Below are 18,070 nucleotides of genomic sequence, written 5' to 3' on the forward strand. Positions count from 1 at the left end.
CAGGAGCACCCATTTTCAGTGGGTTTCAGTCTTTATGATTATTTGCCCAAGAAAACTGTACTGACTGTTAGTTACCCTAAATGGTCGAACATCTTATACAAACATCACATGCCAATCCAGATTTAAGCTTCCAATTATGATTGTTTTCAATAATTATCTCTTGGCCATTTTTTTGCTTGAAGCTTCAAGTTGTTTTGATACTTGTTCTAGGATTCGATTAATTACTTTAACTAATCTACGTATCCGGTTTCACTTCGTCGCCATTGTAGCAGCCTGTGAAAATGCTTCAATTATAGTTGACAGCTAGGAAAAGATTGATCAGTTTACCTTGAATGACCTACTTTGAATTCTTTACTAAATCAATGCCTACTATAGTACTTTTGAAGGAAATCGAGCCTAGGAAAAAATATTCTGGATGGGTACAGTATTGTAAAGAGTACTTAAGTTGATTTTTAAAACATTGATTCCACCGTATTAATTAGTCATTTTTCTGGCGAAAACAACTCGCTGAGGCCAATCGTGAGAAATTGCGTTTAAAAGATAAAAGTCCGAATTTTCCATGTAATATAACAAGCAATCTTGGATTTCATCGAAAAACATGTTGCTTAGTGCAAAATTAAGATATTCTTGGCTGACAGGGAATAAAATAAATAAGAGATAACACAAAAATTCTCAACAGTATTGCCAGATTACTTTTTTTCAATTGAATTGTTAAAAATAATGCCGAACCAAGAGAACATGAAATAAACTTAAAGCTTTTGCTATTTCATATTGTATTCGAATGTATCAAGTCAGGTATTAAGTTGTAGTGTTGCCAAATATGTCATGAAAATCAAATTTCATCATAATTTTAGAGATGAAACGTCAGTATATTATGTTAAAAAAGCAAATTTGGCAACACTGCTATCTCATGTTTGGTACACACTAAGAATAAATCGCTGTATCCTGAGAAATAGATCACCGAATTTGATCTGTAAACAACAAAATTACAGATTTTCCTGTGGAATCTATTATTTTACCGGAAAAAAAAATCCACGAAACAAGCATTTACTGTGACATTGTAAAATAATGACAAACAGCATTGGGGAAAAGCACTAATTTTAAACCTTGCCAATTTCGCCAATTTTTGGATTTCCATACAAAGTAGGTCAAAATCGTATGAATGGGTCGAAAATGGTACTATTCCCCTATAACACAGGGGGTGATAAATTAAGTGTTTCGACTGTTAAACATCTGATACACATGATGAATTGAAAATTTGTCAATCAATATTTAGTAAAACCTCCATGAGTCGATGTTCCATGACTCTATATCGACTCATGGAACCATAAAACAAAATTCATGATTACTTTGATTGCAGCTTTCCAAGACATTTGTTCCCACGGCTCGATATTTCTATGATTCGATGGTTCTTTGAGATATCGACTCAATGAAGTGTGACTGTATTTGACGAAAAACCGATTTAAAATTTAAAATTTGAAGAGCAGTTTATTTGACAACACTGCACTATGGGTCAAAGACGCCATCTGGCGGGACAAAATTAATAACTCGTCCACGAAGCATTTCCGACACTTGTGTAATATTGTAGATCTAATGGAACAAAAAAATTCTATTTGTCATTATATTACTTTACAAATAATAATCGATAGTAAATTCCGCCCAGTGTAATTTTAAGCATTACACGACAGTTTCTACGTCCGGTCCAAGTATAAGCAATAAAAGATGAAAACGAGGATGCAGAGCGAGTGAGCCGAATAGACGCGGTATAGAAATACGTCGATAGATTCACCACTGGGGGTGGAGAGAAACAGAAGAACGAGTGAAGAAAGGAGACGGAAAGTTTTCGGCATCGCACACGCATTGAAATCTGTCGGTGCGCAATTGACGCAGTCAATTGACGAATTTTAACGCGGACGGTTTGTTATCAGGTTTGTTTTGAATAGAAAAAGTATCAAATGTGGCCTATACGCGAAAATTAACAAAAATAGTTTTATTTTTGAAGAAATACGACAACTTGGTGTCTTCGGCCAAGTTTTTTGAAACCACGAGGAGCATCTACTGACACAATCGGACAGGTGCTAAACCGTCCGCATGGTGTGGCACCACACACCGTTGTTACAAAAAACTTTGCCGAAGACACCAAATGTCGAAAATGCTTCGTTACAGAGTTATAATTTTGTTTCGCTATATTGCGTCCCTGGCCCATAGTACAGTGTTACCAAATATACTTATTTTCAATTTTCAACCTTTAAATCAATTTTCGTCGGATGTTTGATTCCATTGAGGTTTATCAGATACTTTACAGTCAAAAACATTTGACTCTCTGAGGTGGGTTGAGCGAATTTTGAGAAATTGCGTTTTAAAGTTAAAAAGCACAAATTTTCCATTTAAAATCCCAAGCAGTCTTAGATTACGACGAAATACTTGCTCAGTGCAAAATTAATGTATTCTGGGCTGATTACTATGAAGTTAGGATAATCACCGGGAAAGGAATCACCCTCCACGCGATGCTTAATCAACTTACCCAGGCAAGTGTCAGTTCGCAAGTGAGGCAGAATGAATGCATTTTGTGGGCAAGTGACAGCTAAGACAAGACACGTGTCAGGTAGAAGTACAAAAACGAAACCAATTGCCTGTCAAAAATACCATTTCTCATTGGTCGATTTGGCAAAGGCCTACTTTCACACCGTTGAGTTGAATTGCAACAGGGCACTTTGTTGTTAGCCAGGCCGTGTTGCTAGTTCATATATTAATGTTTTTACTAAAAGTTTAAAATTTTTTCATGAAACCCTTTTGTTTCAAATCTAATAAAATTCGATGTCAAGTTTACCGCATGTGCTCCTACAATGCTAAAATAAATACAAAATACTTAATTAAGAGCAAAATAATGGAAAATGCGTACATTTTCTCCAAAAATAACGTCGGTTTTGAAAATAAACCTGATTTCTTAAAAGATAACAATCAAATTATGAGCCTTGATTTTTGAATTTGTTCACAAGATTTGCCTAAAAAGGATTCTGGTAGCACTGGCTTTTGCATCGTCAAGGTTATCGACTGAAAAACAATGGGGCAGTCTTAGTTGAGCTGTCACGTCCTGTCCTAGAGTGACAGTAGTGATTCATTCAGAGATGCCTACCAGCTTGCTGTGATTAGTTCTATTGCCCCCTTCCAACGCAATGGATTATATATCTCACAATTATGAGTTAAACATACAAAAAACACTAAACAAATATCTTGATAGTGTTGTCAGATTACCTTTTTTAGTTGAATTATTGAAAATGAGCGAGATGGATCAACTAGGTCCGAGCTCTAAAGACAGCAAAGAAAAAAAAATATATTGAAAATATTATTGAACCAAACAAGTTTGTAATAAATTTAAAGCTCTTGTAATTTCGAAATATATATGATTGTATCAAATCAAGAATTAAGTTGTAATATTGCCGAACATGCGGAATTTGTCTGTTTAGTGGCTTCAACAACCGATATATTTAAGGTGAAAAAATGAATATTTGCTCGAACAGCCGAAAGTCATTCAAATTTGAATATACATGTGTTAATATTAGATCGATCACAGTAAGCGGAATCAAAGGAGTAGATAGAAGAAAAATTATTTGCTGAAGCAGTTTCTTCGGCAAAAAGTTGTTCAATCAAAAGTTCTAAATTCAAAAGCACGGAACAAAGCTTTTGTGAGAAATTATCGTATCAAGAAAAACCTGATATTTTAGGACCACCCTGAATTATTTGTTAAAAAATATATAACTCGTGAGCCATAACAGATAAAATTTTAGGGTTTTCAGCAAAGTTGTATAAATTTGTTTTTTTTTTAACATTGTAGAACGTTATATAGGCCTGATTGTAGCAGCACAAAAGTTTATATTCTGATCTCGTAAACCATGGGGGCCACCCTAATTTCACATCACTCAAAAAAATGTCTTGAAATATGGAGAAACTTTGACCTAGACACATGTTTCTTAAATTAACGGTTTCATTTTTTGTTTTCCTATATATGGCTTCGGGAACAATTTGTACTGTTGTGAACCTTTTTATAAGGCTCTTGTTTTTTCAGTTCTTAACCAGCCCAAAATACCTGAAATTTGTGCTAAGCAATAAATTTTTCGTTGAAATCTGAAATTGAAACATATCCAAAAAATAAAACATCAATTTTGCGGTTTTTAAAAACAATGAACTTAAAATTTTCATTTGAAAATTTCGTTTATATATTTTTTACCGTGCATACTTTTTTAAATACTCTAGTATATAGGTTTTGATCAAACAATAAACAATTCAGCTACGAATCACTCAATCAAAATAAAGTATTTCTGGAATGGAGAAATACGAAATATGTTTGAAAAGGGCCTATTTTACTTTTTTTATTTGAAAATTTTATATAAATATGAGTATATCACGAAATTGATGCAACCTAGAAAAAAATTACTTAAGTACTTTTCGATTGCAATTTTTCTGTACTTTCAAATAATCACATAAAAAAATATTGTTTTCCTCTATTTCGATTTTTTTCTAAATCTGTAAGTTTTTAAAAAATCATAACTTTTTTGTCCATAATTCTTCCATTTTCAAAAAAAAAAATTGTGCAATAAATCAGATAAGTTGTCCCCTAAAACATATCCAAAAATAAAAAAAAATCAAAACTGCGTTTCTGGAGAAAATCGATTTGAAAATTTTATTTTTGGAATAAAAAATAATCTGTAACTTTTTTTACCGTGCATATTTTTCTCCATATAGTCCTAAGCAATACCTACAACTTTGTAGATGATCTCAAATCGATCGGACAAACCGTTTTCGAGTTACAATTTTTTAAAGATTTGCTATGCATTTTCCGATACGCCCTTCTCAAAAATAAGGCGAGGTTCAAAATAGGGGTCTGAAGGTGTAAAATGGCATTTTTGGTCATTAAGTATCTGTATGCAAATTTTCAGGCGATTCAAAATATACAAAAATTAAATTTAAAAAAAAAATCGTTGTGTTCGGTGGAATTGCTTAAGAATGCAATTTCTCAAGTTTGACTCATAACAGTTTAGTAAAACATCTGAAAACACGATGAAATCAAAATTTTAAGATTATTAAATGAAAAATCGATGTGGAATTTTATATATGAAAATAAGTTTTTTTGGCAACACTGTATTGAACCAAAACTCTGAAAATTTGCCTCAAAAATACCGAACGTCATTTTTCTGTATGCCTAATAGTTTTGAAGATAAAAATTGAAGAATGTAGGCAAAATCATGGGTTTTTATTACTTTTTCTATCAAGGGGAGTGGTTCCATGGACTGAAATGTGTTCGAGTAGCATAAAAATTTGGCTTCATGCATGTTTTAAGTGAATCAACTTTTAACTGAAATTTGATTGAAATCTGTGATGGTGGATTACACGTTAATACATGTTTGTGGGCACTTGTTATGGAATGACCCATATATTCCTTCGAAAGTGATTGATATCCACAAAAAAAAAGAAAGATCCGAGCACTGCTTCGCACTGTTCCATTTGGCCTAATTATTAACTTAAACATATTTTATTAAAAATGTTTAATTTTTCCAGCTATTCGCTTACAGTATAGAAACAATTTCAAAATTTTAACAATCCTCCATAAGCTTCCACCAAAATTTTTGAAATAATACAAGATTATTCCCTTAAAGCAGTCTCAAATATTCTGCTTCAAGTCGCCAATAATTCATTGAGCATTTCAGAGTATCATAATATTCCTTCAATCTTTACACTTGGAACCAATTGGATAAATCTTAAATAAATTTCTGCAAACGCACTGGAAGAATTGCTTGAAGTGCTTCAGGACGAATTTCAAAAAAAAAAAAACTCTTCAAAAAAACATCAGGAAAATCTCTGATGTTAGATCTCTAGTTAAAGGTAGGATCTAACAGTTTTCTATGTTCATCAAAAAATCCCATTTTGCTAATAATTTTGAAAGAATACAAAAGTCTAATGGATAGACGAGACTTGATACATAAGGAGTCCAGCTTTATTTATTATGGTTTAAAAAATGAGCACTTACACTACCGTATGAACGTGTTTGAGACATTTTTCAAAATTTTGCTATGGTTATTTCCACATAAACTTACATCGCCGTTGGGCCACCTTTAAATCAACGTCGAAAAAGATAAAAACTTCTCACTATACTATTTTTATCGTAAGGATGGTAAAATATATGGGAGATTGAACCATCATTTTTTTTCGAACCTCCTCGATGAGGACTGGAGAAGTAAGTAAGTTTTGAATTTTTGTTGTCGAATTTTCAAATTAATGTTTCGTCCGTACCGAGAAACAAACAAGTTATCGCGATTTGAATTTTTTTTCTCGCGGTAAAAAATGAAGCTGTCAGTAGAGGGGTTAAATCGATTTTGAAAGAAATTCATAGACTGCAGCGTTACCTATGATCGAATGTGCAATTGGAACCATTTTTCTTTTTTCAAATATTCGGTCGATATCCTTCATATAAACTCCAAGCACGTTTAGACCCCACTTGACGGATTCCGCTCAAATTTCCACATTCACCTTTTGGGCTTCAAACAAACAATTTTGAGCAGTGTAACCTACGATTTGTGCAGTTTGATCTTTATGGGCCACCCAAATGCACAAATTTTTCGTTTTGCATCCGCCACTAATCCATTACCGAAAACTGTTTCACCATTTCATTTCTCAAACACCGATCGATAGTAATTTTGCTTAACCACCGCGCACCCGAATAATTACTAAAGCGCCACAGGATGGAATCTATTGCTTTCAGATTGCGTCGGAGATCACATTTGAGATTGCACGGCTCAGATTAAACGAATTCTAAATCCAACGTAGACAATTCCACCAAAAAACAAAACACTGACTTCGAGGGCACTTGCATTGGTCACCAGAGAAAGGTTCACTAGGCTAACTGTGAATGGTCGTCACACTAACCGCACACATACACACACGTGTCACGCTTCGTCACGCACCCGGCTTTTTTTTTTGTTGCTTTGCTCCCTTTCAATCAAATCCATAGCGCACGGCAAGCAAGCTGGTAAGGATTTTTTGGTCCTGACACGGTAACGGTCTCGAGTTGACTGAGGAACTTCACCATCTCCCCGAAGAGAAGAACGCGCGCGCTGTACACCAAAAAAAAAATTGATTCACCGTTAATGATTACAAGTGGTGGGGAGGGGTTGGGGCGAAAGGGTGGCGGAAAGTTCTATTCGGGATTCGAGATAAACATATCCTTTTCGGAAGTGCATAAGCACGTGAGTTGGAGAGAGCGATGTTGTTGTGGTTCTCTCACCGCATGGCGAAGCGAGGGAGAGTGAGAGAGTGGAGTGCTTTCGAATGGTAGCAAAGCTTTGGAGGTTGGTAACGTGAGAGGCGGATTGGACTTTTTGAAGAGCTTTTTTCGTCAGTGATGCCAAAGAGACACAATGGAGATAATTTACCGATATTACAACAGCTAGTCCATATTGGTACAGCATACAACATGGCTGGCCTGAAAATTTGTTTGAAGATCGAAAGCTTGTTCTTAAGAGAAAGTTTCGGTTTTCTGTTAATGAGTGAATAATAGTAGTTTACGAAACAAGTTGTAGAATTATCCTACGAGGATTGCCGAGTAGGATAATTACGACGAGTTCTGTAAAAATCTAGTTCTGCAACGAGTTACGTACAACATTTTTAGCAATTTCGTAGAAGACCACTTGAGGGTATCAGAAAATATATCGAAATGCATTCACCATCATTTTACAATTTCTGAACAAAAATGTTGTGTAATGATCAATTCTGCAACTCAAAACAGTTGCGTAATGAGGGAGCGTTGCGTAATTAATCATGACAGCACTGGTTTCAGTTGCGTAATGATTATTCCAGCACTGAATACTTCAGTGCAGAAAAGTAGGCCATTTCATGACAGATTAGCTTGATGAAAAACAGCCTATTACGATGAGGAATTGCAAAAGACATTTTTTGCAATTTGTCATCGTAATAGGCTGTTTTTCATCACGCCAATCTGTCATAAAACGACCTACTTTCCTGCACTGAAGTATGCAGAGCGGGAATAGTCATTACGCAACTGAAATCAGTGTTGTAATGATTCATTACGCAACGCTTTCTCATTACGCAACTGTTTTGAGTTGCGTAATGAATCATTACACAAAAAAATTTCAGAAATTGTAAAATAATGGTGAGTGCATTCCGATATAATTTCTCATGCTCTCAAGTGGTCTTCGACGAAATTGCAAAAAATGTTGTACGTAACTCGTTACAGAACTCGATTTTTACAGCACTCGTCACAATTATCCTACTAGGCAACCCTCGTAGGATAAATATACCACTTGTGCTGTAAAAATCATCATTCTGCAACTTGTTCCGTAAACTACTTTTACATATTTATTACATTTGGCTTGAATGCCCTCAATGTGTTTTTGAAAGATAAATTTGTATCTAGCATGAGCCCTAGATACTAAATCCCTCTCAACGTGACAACATGTCTACTTGAAGGTTTCCAATAAACAGCTTTTGCTTCATGTAGGAATATTATTAGTTGAGTTTTGGAAGCATTAGGAGAAATCTTCCATTTTTGCAAGTATGAAGAAAAAATATCCAAACTTTTTTGCAATCGACTACAGATGACACGCAGACTTCGTCCTTTGGCGGAGAGGCCTGTGTCATCCGCAAATAAGGATTTTTGACATCCCTGTGGTAACTCAGGTAAGTCAGATGTGAAAATATTGTATGTTATTGGTTCTAAAATGCTGCCTTGAGGTACACCAGCTCTTCAAAGAAGTCTTTTAGACCTGGAGTTCTGATAATTAACCTGAAATATACGATTTAACAGATAGCTTCGAATTATTCTCACGATGTATGTTAGAAAATAAAAGTTTTTTTTTTTATTTTACAATCAAGCCTTCATGCCAAACACTGTCGAATGCTTTTTCTACGTCTAGAACAGCAAGACCAGTATAAAAGCCTTTAGATTTGTTGGAACGAATCAAATTTGTTACACGTAAAAGTTGATGAGTGGTCGATTACCCATGGCGGAATCCGAACTGTTCATTGGCAAATATTGAATGTTCATTGATGTGGATCATCATTCTGTTCAAAATGACATTTTCAAAAAGTTTATTGATGGGGCCAGGCAAACTGATTGGACGATAGCTAGAAGTTACTGCAGGATTTTTGTCTGGTTTTAAAATTGGTACAACCTTGACCTTATTCCATTTGTCAGGAAAACATTTGTTAAATATATCTACTAAGAATAATTTGTTTCTCAATTGAGAAAATCGTTTTTAAGGTGATTAAAGAACGAAGCCACACCTCAAATTTTCAAGACCACAAGACTAGAGAACCAAACAGCGCTCCGCGTTGAAAATTTATCCCATTGGTCACCACCAGCAAGCAAGCAATATGACTGATTTTCAACGCGAACTGTTGTCAGATTCTCCAGTCTTGTGCACTTGAAATTTCAAAGTTTGGCTTCGTTTTGTAATCACCTTTATTTCTTTTTGCAGATCGTGTCATACAATTTTTATAGCAGGATCGCGAGTGCGTTGAAATCGCCTTCTCCTCACGTTTTCAAGACGGATCAAGAATTTAAGATCCACGTCTATAATCACGGATCACGGAACCACCGATAGCTTCAACAATGGAATTTGGTCAAGTTCAAGCATTGTCAGTATCAAGTTTTATTTGTAAAGTAATGTTAACCTAAAGGTTACTATCGATATATGCTTAATATGTATTCCAGTCTGCTCGAAAATAATTGAAAGTGAAGCTGATATGATTGAGAATCGCTTCATGGGATATTTGAAATGTAACAGGGGTTTCAAATGACGAAAAAAGTTGATGCTTATACGCCTATGAATGATAATAGCAACTCCTCCACAAGCCCCATCAAGTTTATTATTACGATAAGCAAAAAGTTTAGATCTTTTTTGAGTTTGGATCCAGGTTTCAAATAAGTTTCAGTAATATTCAATACAGTGGTTCTCAACCTTTTCGAAGCCGCGACCCCCTTTGAACCTTTACAAACATCTAGAGGACCCCTAAAGATGGATGTTCTTAAAATCAATGTTTACGGAAAAATCGAATCTCTCAAAATGATTTATATTCCAGGTCGCCACGTGGTTGACCATCGCCAGAAGCACCACGTTGTTGCTGAGAACGAAAAGAGAGGTTTTTCCAACTGTGTTGTACAACATACACAATACGAATATTGAAGTGTTATCTGATGTACTGGGCAGGCACTCCTACAAATCATGCCTGTAATCCACAACAGATCTTAAGAAATCGTCAATGCAAGAACCCTGCTGTGATCCTTCGGAGGAGTCCATTAAGAATTCAGGAATAAAGGTTCCTGACAAAATTTAACAATTCATGCAGGACAAATAGGAACAACAGAAAGCCGCATTTATGTACGGTTTAGAACAACTTAAAGAACTTTGGCATGACTTTGACAGGAGGAATTTTCTCGGCCGAATCGTCTGAAACTTGGCAATAAGAAGCGCTTGAAAACAACGAATTTTGTGGCCAAATATGCGCTCAGCAATTTAAAAGAAACCTCGAAGTGAGTCAGAAGTGAAAAAATAAAATACCATGCAAGCATTACTTCCACTAATAAATCGTCAAAAATACTCCCAGGAGTTCACTGCAGATTTCGTTGCCAACTATCTTTCGTTGGAGGAATTAACAAAAAAAAATTTTTTTCAGGAAATCCCCGAAAACCTTAGATCTCGTCAGTGAGCTGGCAAAATCTACCACAGATTATGCCACAAATATTCCGGAAATTTCCTAAGGATGTTTCCAGGAATTCATTTGATTTTGGATTGAATTTGAATGGATGTTGAGTAATTATAGTTGACGTGCAATCCTTAACTGACAAGATCACATTGAAGGTATTGCCCAACACTTTAACAGATGAGAAAAAAAATAGGTTAAACTTTGAAAATACATCACAGATCAAAAATTAGAAACTCAATTATGTTTTCTTTAAAACAAATCGGATTTAAGATTCCTCACATGTATTCACCAATCAGGAGAAACGGCACTTGTTTCGCGGACCCCCTGAAAGCTTTCCACGGCTCCCTAGGGGTCCACGGAACCCCTGATCTAATATATGTAGAGTAAGGTGGGGCAAAAGTTCGACCTTAGTGGTATAATCATAGTTTCCAGGAAAACAATAGCAGTTAAAACAAAACAAATACCATACAGTGAACCTTCAATATATTGGCTATAATTTTGCTGAACAAACTTGTGTCAAAGTATTTACTCATTTTTAGTTATAACAGTTTCAAAATTGATTTTCTTATTCGAACTTTTGCCCCACCGGTGGGGCAAGAGTTCGAATCGAGTTTGGGGCAAAAGTTCGCTGGCTAAAACACAAAATATCGATCCTTTTATGACAGGCATGCCTTACACCAGCCGTAAACTTAAGTTTAACGAGAAATACACACTAAATTTTCATCAAAAAATTGCCCAAAACCGAGTTAATTGTAATATACTCAAAAATAGCAGTTGTTCGCAAAACTAAGCGGAAATATAAAGTTTTGGTAACAATTTTCACACGATCAAACAAATTTAACTAAATTGAAGATAATCTGTGGATTTTAGGCAATTTGCAAATTTTTCCGTGATTTTATACATGGGTCGATCTTTTGCCCCGCTGATTCGAACTTTTGCCCCACTATGATACCAAGCATTTAAGCAAAAACTAATACACCTCAAAGCAATCTTATGATAGGCCTAGAAACGCCCTTACATAAAATATTGAAAAAGATTTTATCTTCAATTGGTTCCATGCAACGAAAGTTCGACCTAAAATTACAATATTCACGTCGAAAAACAACAAATGGCCATAACTTTTCCAAATCTCAATCGATTTTTATTATATTTGTAGTGAAAGTCTCTTACTTAAATAGAATTCGAACAACCATGACATTTATAAGATTTGTTTTGAATTGAGCTAGAAATCTTAAAACGAAACTCTTACCCCACTCGAACTTTTGCCCCACTTTACTCTATGTTATTAACTTTTAGAACTTTAAACAGCTCGTCCATTTTACTATTTAACGAACGAGCATTCCAATTCAAAATATAAAAAAAAATGTTTGAATCCATTAGATAAATGTTATCCAATAACAATTTTATTAGTAAATTTATCTTGATATTCTCTCAGAGATTATTCCAGTGACTCCTTCAAGGATTCATCAAGAAAAAAAGCTTTATAGGGATTCTTGCAAAGATGTCTCCAAGTCTTTCTCTAGTGGTTATACCAGAACAATTTCTTCAAGCATTACTGCAGATATGTCATCAGAAATTCCTCCATGAAGTTCTTCATGGATACATGCAAGAATATCCCCATTTATTACTCTTCAGGGCCCTTGGATTCATCTAGGTATCACTTCAAGGATTATAAAAAGATTCTCCAAGTAAAATTTTAACTGGGATTCCACCCCGAATTCCTCCAGGAACAAAAAAATATTTTGCGATTTTTGTTTGAGTTTCGTCAAGGAATTCCCTATGGAATGCCACCTGGAAAATTTGTAGGTTAATTACTCCAATGAATTTTACAGCTTATCTTCCCTCAGAAATTTCATCTTATTTTTCAAAATTCCCTCGGATATTCCTCAAAGTATTCTTGTAGAAATTCCTCCAAAGATTACCTATGGAACCATGATCGAGGAATTTTAGCAGTAAATACTCTAAGAATTTCTACTGAGAAAATCTCTACCAAGATTACTCTAGGAAAACCTCTTCATGGATTCCTCCAGATGTTTCCCCAACGATTACAGGTAACCCTTCAGAGATTTCTACAAGATATTATCCAGAAACTCCTCCAGAGATTCTTCCGAAAAAAAATCTCTACAGAAATCCCTCCAGAGATTAACCCAGCAGTTTCTTCAAGAGTTTTTCCCAGAATTACCCAAGGAAACATTTCTACATGGTTTCTTCTGAAAATTATTCCAGAGATTTCTTCAGGCAGTCCTCCAGAGATACATAGACTCATAGAATTTTTTAATGAAATGGAACCTACGACGCTACTCAACAGAGACCAATGCAACGGTAATACATGGCTTTTCAACTTCATACCTACTAATCGTTCCCGTGATGTACCTAACAGCTCTTAACCTTTCGATCGTCGCGTTAATTTTTGTAACGCGAGTAATCGCGCGTTGTACTTTGTACAACACGCTTGGTTTTGCGAATAGCCCAGGAGCCTAACTACTTAGAAAGATGGCGTCTTCGGCAAAGTTGTTCAGTGACTCAAGGGCTATCATTGATCAGGTTAATTGATTCTTAATTTTGCCCCAACAGGTGACGCTAGTAAGCATGAAACATTTGTTTTGCAGATCTCAGGCTCTCGACCACTTAGAAAGATGGCATCTCCGGCAAAGTTTTTCAGTAGCTCAAATGCTTTCTTTGTTCAAACCTTGAAGTACAATATTAGCTAAAATAACGATGGTCCTTGAGCTACGCATCAACTTTGTCGAAGATGCCATCTTTCTAAAAGGTCAGGATTCTGAAGTATCCGCAAAACAAAAATTTCATGCACACTAGCGCCGTCTGGTGGCAAAATTTTGAATCATATAGTTCGAACAATGATAGTCCTAAACTTACTGAACAACTTTGCCGAACAACTTTGTTCTGCAGAACAATAGTAAAATTTCCATGCCCACTAGTGCCACCTAGCGGACAAATTCCGAAATAAATGAGGTACCATCAGATAGCGTTCCACTTCCAGAGCAACTTTACTGAAGACCCCACGTTTCGAAATTATCTGGATTTTGAGATAAACCGATTTAAAATTGCGGTCCACTTACTATTATGCGACTTCTATGTACATTTGTTTATTTTACCGTATTATAAAAAGCCAAAAAAAAAAAACTGTTGAGTATTATTCTTAAGAAGAATCTCGAGGAATACGCTTTAAGTTTGTGTCGTTAGATATCTTTGTTACAAAATAAAAGCATATAAATCACAACTCAAGCGTGTGCTAGAATAAGGGCGTAAGTCGCATGATCGATTTCTCTTCATCAATCCTATCTTCTGTGAATAAAGATGACAAGATGCGAGTTTGTTAGCATTTTTTACTCCAGGACGCTAGACAGCGATGCAATCTTGCGTTCTGAGGTGAAAAAATGCTGACAAACTTGCTTCTTGTCGTCTTTATTCACAGAAGAGAGGATCGATGAAGATAAATCGACCATGCGACTTACGCCCTTATTCTAGCACACGCTTATTGTTAATTATTGTTGTATAAAGTACAACAGCACGACAGCCCGAAGGTTAAATTTAAAGTTCCTACAAAAAAGGGAAGGGATCACGAAAACCAAGTTTGGGAAACGATACGCTAAGGAAACGAAATGTTTTAGAAATTCCATAGGAATTACTTAAAGAATTTCTTCAGCTATCTCTCCAGGAATTTATCCAGGGTTTTTTTTTCAAAAACTTCTTCAATAAGAAGTTCCTTGAGCGATTTGTATTTCCTGATTAAATCTTTGGAGGAATTCATGAGGGAATCTCTAGAGGGATTTGTAAATGAATTTTTGGAGGTCAAAAACAAATATCTAGAATCCCATGATGAATCCCTGATGAAATCTCCGGAATAATTGCTGAAGGAATTTTGAGATGTCTGCCTAGGAAAAATTCTGAAATTATTAATTAATTAACTCATTACGCGTGGTAAAGATGGACAAATTATGGGTGAAATTATGAAAGTATGCTTAGAAGAATTTCTGCAGAAATCTATGAACAAAAAACAGGACTATTTTTTAAGATCCTTGGAAGAATTCCTGGATAAAACCAAGATTGTTGTAGAGATTTTCTTAGTGTAATCCTTGGAGGAGTCTCTGGAAATGTTCCTGGAGGATGCTCTATAGCAGCATCAGGAGGAAACGTTTAGAAAATCCTTAAAGAAACCCCTGGAATAATCGCTTGAAAAGTTCCCGAAGAAATCCGTGGAGAATCCCAGTATGGATTGTACTGGAGGAACCTATGGAGGAATCACTAAAGAAAGTCTTCGCAAAATATCTGGAAGAATTGTAGAAGAATTTCTGGATAGATCCCTGAAACTATCTTTGGAGCAGGAGGAATTTCTGAAGGTATTCCTGGAAAATATAATTTACATATATGTGAAAGTATCTAAGATCAGCACCAAAAATTAATCTACAGATCCAAAGGATAATTCTCAAAATATTACTTTCTTCTTCTTCTTGGCATTAACGTCCTCACTGGGACAGAGCCTGCTTCTCAGCTTAGTGTTCTTATGAGCACTTCTACAGTTATTAACTGAGAGCTTTGCCAAATTTGCCATTTTTGCATTCGTATATCATGTGGCAGGTACGATTATATTATATACCCAGGGAAGTCAAGGAAATTTTAATTACGAAAAGATCCTGGACCGACCGAAAATTGAACCCAGACACTTTCAGCATGGTTTTGCTCTGTAGCCGCGAACTCTAACAACTCGGCTGGGGAAGGCCCCATATTACTTTCTGGATTCCATAAATTTCTACAAGAGATGTGCTCAGAGAAACTCCTGAATATGTCCTAAAAGCAATTCCTGGAAAAAAAATTCTGAAATATTTTTAAAAGGAATTCCTAAAAACGTTTTTGGACGGATTTTTTTTATGAATTCTTGTGGAGAATTGTGTCAAAAAGATTTATAAAATTCTGGAGGGGTCTTTTGAATTACGTTTTAAGAAATGTCGAAAAGAGCTCATGATAAAGTAACTGTTAGGAATATCTGAAAGAATTCACAGAGTAGCTCTTGTATGAATCTCTGTAGAAATTTTGGTGATCTAGAAATAATTCTTGGTTCTTGGAAAAGTTGTTGGGGTTAATTCTTAAAAAATTCTAAATAGAATTTTTCAAAATATATAAAAAAAATATACGATATTTTTGAAAGAGTTCAGAAGTTTTTCACCAAAAATCTCTAAAGGTATTCAAAGAGTTCGATAGCAGAATTTGTGAAAGAATTGTGGAACATGTATGGCAGGGTCCAATTAAAAATACTTGAAGTAATTGATGATCCCAGAAAAAAAACATATATTAATAAATTAAAGATTGTTTTTTAAGCAATTTTGAATTGAATCCTGAAATAAACATTGACAGTATCCTTGAAAGAATCCTTTAAAGAATTATGATTGTTATTCCTGTAGAAATTTAAAACGAAATATTGGATGGAATCTGTTGAGAAATTGAATGTACCATATGTGGAACTCTTAGAAAAATACTTATTGGAATCCGGTATATATTACTTAATAAATCTTTGGAGCAGTTTACAGAGGAGCGGTTCCATTTGAATTCGAATGTCGGTTTACCTTTGTATTTTTTGAATTGGATGAAATTTTGCACATGCTTTTTTTATGCCCAAAAATGCCTTTTTGCATCATCGGCTCGCCATTTTGACTCTAGCCTTACTTTTGAGAAGGGCTTAAGAAAAAAATCCTTAATAATTTTCAAAAAATTATAAAATAGAAACGGTTTGTCCGATCAGTTTGATGCCTTCCGCAAAGTTTAGGTTATTGTTGGGACTATTTGGAAAAAAATATACACTGTAAAAAAAATGTTGTAATTTTTTATATATCGAAAATAAAGCTTAAAAATCAATTTTCTCAAAAATCGTATTTTTGATTTTTTTTATTTTTTTATATGTTAAAGTAGACAAAAAATGAAGTCTTTTGCACAGTGGGTCAAGATGGAGAAATCATGGACAAAAAAGTTACGATTTTTTTTTAAAAAAAGGTGAATTTGTTGAAAATGGTCATAATAAACTTTTCAAATGTTTCGGTAGCAATTAGCAAAATTTTCTCATATACCTTTTTTGTTGAAAATTTTGCGTACTTTCATAAAATCGGGTCGAAAAGCATTCAAAAAGTTTATTTAGACCATATTGAAAAATCAACCTTTTTTTTAAAAATCATAACTTTTTTGTCCATGATTTCTCCATCTTGACCCACTATACAAAAGACTTCATTTTTTGTCTACTTTAACATATAAAAAATAAAAAAAAAACACAAATACGATTTTTGAGAAAATTGATTTTTAAGCTTTATTTTCGATTTATAAAATATTACAACATTATTTTTTACAGTGAATATTTTTTTCCAGATAGTCCCAACAATAACCTAAAACTTTGCGGAAGACTCCAAACTGATCGGACAAACCGTTTCTAAGTTATATTATAATGACCGAAAATTGAAAATTATATCATAATTTTGTATTAAAATCGCTGTATTTTTAAAACGGTAAAAGTTAGCCTGATTTTTCCGTGTACCTTTTTTGTTGTAAATTTTGCGTTCTTTCATAAAATCAAGTTTAAAAATATTTAAAAAGTTTATTACGACCATTTTAAAAATTCACCTATTTTCAAAACATCATAACTTTTTTGTCCATGACTTCTCCATCTTGACCCACTGTGCAAAAGACTTCATTTGTTGTCTACTTTAACATATAAAAAAAGCCTGTGCAAAATTTCATCCAAATCAAAATATATAAAAATGAAATTTGGGAAAAAAGTCGTCGTTTTCTGTGGAACCGATCAGAGGAGTCTTTGCAATATAAGTTAGAATTCATATATCAAATGTGCCTTGTGTTTTTGATTTTTTCCATTTGATTGACCATATAACCATAGGAAAAACTGAAATCAAATCTTGAAGAAATCGCTACAGGAATCCAAAGACATTTTTTGGACAAATTTCTGGCGGATTGCTTAGTGACATACTTCGAAAACACTAATTTTCGGATGTCTGCAAAAAGTCCGAAGTTAGAATTGGTTACCTGAAATGTTTCTGGAATCTATTTAAGGACATTTCTTGAGCCGTTAAGGAACATGTTACAAAGAAAACAAATTGAACTGATACGTGTTTTTGACTACAGTTTTCTAACTGTGGATGAAAAAGGGGGATAGATGTCCTCCATAGTTCAACGGTCCATGCAAAAAGGGTGCAAAGGTTGACTTGCCTGGGCGTAGAGTATCATCTTACCTGTCACACGATTTACAAATTCGAAAATGGCAAGTTTGTCAAAGAAAGCTCTCAGTTAATAACTGTGGAATGCTCATAAGAACACTACGCTGAGAAGCAGGCTC

At 34.6% G+C, this 18,070-nt stretch overlaps 1 protein-coding gene across 17 annotated transcripts in view; it reads right to left on the minus strand.

The window, feature by feature from the left end:
* LOC5571223 (potassium channel subfamily T member 2) overlaps positions 1–18,070 on the minus strand; it is a 716,145-nt gene that overhangs the window by 244,212 nt on the left and 453,863 nt on the right. For 2 of the 17 annotated variants that reach the window (XM_021840124.1, XM_021840122.1), the window contains exon 1: positions 6,644–7,054. The exons of 14 other annotated variants lie outside the window; for them this stretch is intronic. The gene's annotated coding sequence lies outside the window, so the exon portion shown is untranslated. Of the gene's footprint in view, positions 1–6,643; positions 7,069–18,070 lie in introns of those variants that run through there. One more of the 17 variants, XM_021840123.1, reaches the window with a different exon arrangement.

This window comes from Aedes aegypti, chromosome 2, assembly GCF_002204515.2.
Source record: "Aedes aegypti strain LVP_AGWG chromosome 2, AaegL5.0 Primary Assembly, whole genome shotgun sequence".
In the NCBI taxonomy this organism is placed as follows: Eukaryota; Metazoa; Arthropoda; class Insecta; order Diptera; family Culicidae; genus Aedes; species Aedes aegypti.